Source organism: Dermacentor variabilis, chromosome 6, assembly GCF_050947875.1.
Source record: "Dermacentor variabilis isolate Ectoservices chromosome 6, ASM5094787v1, whole genome shotgun sequence".
Taxonomy (NCBI): Eukaryota; Metazoa; Arthropoda; class Arachnida; order Ixodida; family Ixodidae; genus Dermacentor; species Dermacentor variabilis.
Window position 1 is genome coordinate 109715596 of NC_134573.1, and position 3516 is coordinate 109719111.

The window sequence follows — 3516 nt, forward strand, 5'->3', positions numbered from 1 at the left end:
ATCACAGTGGCCGCTTTCCACTCTTGGTATACTTTGCCGCAATACAATGCGCATGCTTCATTGCGCGACACTGGTGCCCTGCAGCGAAGCTGGCTTTAGGCAAACGGCATTATGCAACGCTCGAGCCATCTTGTCCGTCACTGCGGATAGAAAACGCATACACGTTCAACCTATTTGAGCTGCATCATTTTGTCGATGTTTACCCCTCTATACTAAATGAAGAGGATAACGTACGCCAGTGTGGGTGATTTAAAAGATTAATAAAAAGCCCGGTAACATATGTGCTGTCAGTGAAAAAACACTATTAATGCAGGTCTCCACGCTCCTGTAAAGAAAAAAAAAGATGCAATTCAGTGGTGACCCTCTGGAGGTGGATCCGTACCTATGTAAGCACAGCCGGCTCATTAGTCACAAATTAGGAGCTGAAGAGAACTTTTTAATGCTCATTAGACTACATTGACAGCGATTATTTGTGGTCAGCCAGTGACAAATGCATTGCACCAAACAGTGAGACTTCGTCTTAATCCGCAATGCTTACGTGGCGAACAGGAGAGCAAAAGGTGAAAACAATGTTTTCATACAAGGCAAGTCATCCATGTAGTGGAATTGCATTTATCGTTGGTGTAGTGTTGATGCACTTTCTGAAGTCCAACCTTTAATGCAGCTTAGTTTCCGTTGGTGCAAGTGCTTCTACTGGAAACATCCAAAATATGATTTATCAAATCAGGTTGCCGTCTTGTAATTTTTGAAATTTTCCTCTGGTCTTAAGTCTTTTCTGAATCTGGAAGAGCTGGCTGATTGTAATTTCATCTCGAGATAGTTTACACACTTCCAGCAACACAGGTTACCACACTTTGTTGAGTGCAGATGAGCACTGCAAATTCTATCATTTTGATGAGGCACCGATCTAATGCCACTCACTCTTGCCACAACGCTTTCTCAACTTGTACTGTACTTGTTTCTTCCACCTTCCATTTGCAGCACCAAGGCTAAGGCACAACAGCAATAACATTTCTAGCAGAAAATGCTTGCTCCTTGGCATCTGATCCCCCGTTCATTTGCTACTTTCTTCCAATTTTTTTTAATGTGATGCTCCTGCCTTCACACACTGTCAGACTGTTCTCCTTCATGCGTTTCCTTGTACTCTTTCTGTCCGCTTCTTGCTCAACATACCGTGCATGCCTTCAGTCATGTCCAATTGATCGATGCAGTCTTGTCCTTTTCTATCTCTCCTCCAGAACCTGCAACTTTCGACAACCTGGCATTATTTTGCTTCTTTTTGTGATAGTGCCTGGCTATCTGTTGCTGATGCCACACATTCACTTTGCAATGGTTTATTAGACCACATACATAAATTAATAGCTGTATAAAACCTTGACCCTCCAGCACTTCCACAAAATTCATGCAGAAGTGGAAACAAAGATTACTTAATTCCTCACCACACGTTACTATGTCTGCATCAAAGCTTGATATTACCAACATGTGTGCAGTGTCGTTGCCCATGCTTCCTGGACAGGAAAGCCAGTTGCTCCAGTTCACAAGGCTAGAACAACTGCGAAGTGATTGAGCTATCTGCTTGTGCTGCATTTTTTTGCCACAAGCTGTACAAGGTCATGGCTTGTGCTGCAGAAACCGCATCTTTTTGCCTGCTGCATTCCTTTGTGATGCATTGAACGTGTCTGCTTCTGTTTCCCCTGCTATTTTTACAGAGAAGCTGTATATGGCTAGGTTCTGACCATGACCAATAGTGCATACATCGACAGGGTGTGTAGAAAAAAGTTGCGTCGACAAAATTGAATCCACAGTAGCCTGCTGTGCGCCAGCAGTGCTCAGTGGCTCCGGAGTGCATGGCAGAATAATAAAACGTCATTGTGTACCCACCAATGTCTGTGCCTCGTTTTCTTGTGAAGTCGACATCGCTCTAGCGACGTTATCAGCAGTTTTACTTTGGTCCTGCTATGGCCAGGACGCGTCTAGTTCGTACTGAAGAACAACAATGTGCATGTTAAGAGCACCGGTGTGAGCAACAGCGTGAAGGCAACGGGCAGTTGCTATAGCCAGACCCGCCTTGTCTGCAGATCCGTAATGTCGGCTAGCTGCTCTGTGACCGATGAAGAACAGCGTGCCCGTGAGGATCACCTTTGCAAACAGAAGCGGGAGTGGGCACGAAAGCATCGGCGACCAATTGCAGTATATCACAGTGACCACAAAGCAATGGTTACCATGGTGACAAAGTAAATAGAAGATCAAAGATAACGAAGTTGTGTGTATGTTTCTTTATTTAATCAATATAGCAATTAACCATATATAACTCAATATACTTGTCAACAAGTACAGCTTCAGCTGGTCTTCCATCTTCACATAGTGGAAGGGCTCTGAATTGTATTTTTTTTATCATTTGTCATCAAACTTGTGCATTTTCTTTTTGTAATGCTACAGCCTGTTTCGTGCCATTACTGTTTTCTCTGCTTTTGCCTATTCTGCAGCAGTTGCTGGCATTGTCTCTTGCCTAGGTGTTGGTCCGCACAACATGCTAGAGATGCCATAGACAGTTTAATCACAGGGTGTTCAATGTAAGAGAAGGTCAAAATTACTGGTGTTTCTAATTTTTTAAGCAGCGATTTTTGAACTCTTGTGTGATAAAATCTCGCTTTGTTGATAAACAAGTGATTATCTTTGACAAGTTGTTTCCTATGACAACATTTTTTCTGCGTCGAAAGTTCACACATTTGCCAACAAGGTGCACACACGAGTCAAAGAACTTTGAAACTTTATAGGTCTTGCTTCATGCTTTGTCACTTGGTTTGACATTTTATTCTCATTTTTGATCTCATTAACCTGGCTGCTGTGTGGGAATACCGAACTTGCTACTTAGTACTCAGCATGAAACAATGCTTTAAAACCACTGTGTTGTCCACTGGCCTCACCATGCCACTGTGTGGTTTTGATCAGAATTTTCCATCATAAGTACACTGTTACAAACTTGCACATGACAAGTATGTTACCCTATATGCAAGCAATGCACTGTTTAAAGCCGAGCTAAATACTTCACCAAAAGAACTGCTTTCACCTCCAGTCCACTCTTTTTAGTCTGTTGTCTAAACATCCTGCCAAATACTGTCATTGCTATTGCGTCCTGCTGCAAATGTTCATTGTCAGTATACCTTAATTGTTTTGCCTGCTAGCGCAAGTAATATGCCTGAAAATGTACTATGGTGGTGTCCTGTCCTCTTAAGGATGACCAATTTTCCTGGAAACCATAGTAGCCAGAAGAATGGTATTTAAAATGTGCATCACCAAGGTCCTGCAGAAGAGCAGAGCTCAGTGTTTGAGCTTTGACATCACTCCATAGAATACCTGCATATAATTTGTGCTCAATTAACCTTGCTGCAAGACTTTTTCCAAGGGCAAGGCCTAGAATGTTAGTCAATTTTTGATGCTCTGACCTAGTTTGATGTGATTTTCTGTGACATTTTTCTCTATTCCTTTCTTGATTATCTTGGATAGTGGCCTTCT

General features: G+C 42.4%; 1 long non-coding RNA gene across 1 annotated transcript; it reads left to right on the plus strand.

Moving 5' to 3' along the window:
* Nucleotides 1-422: 422 nt before the first annotated feature.
* Nucleotides 423-1880, plus strand: LOC142585010 (uncharacterized). Its single transcript, XR_012829002.1, has 2 exons — nt 423-560; nt 1710-1880. It is a non-coding gene; the product is annotated as an uncharacterized LOC142585010 (long non-coding RNA).
* The last annotated feature ends 1636 nt before the right edge of the window (nt 1881-3516 follow it).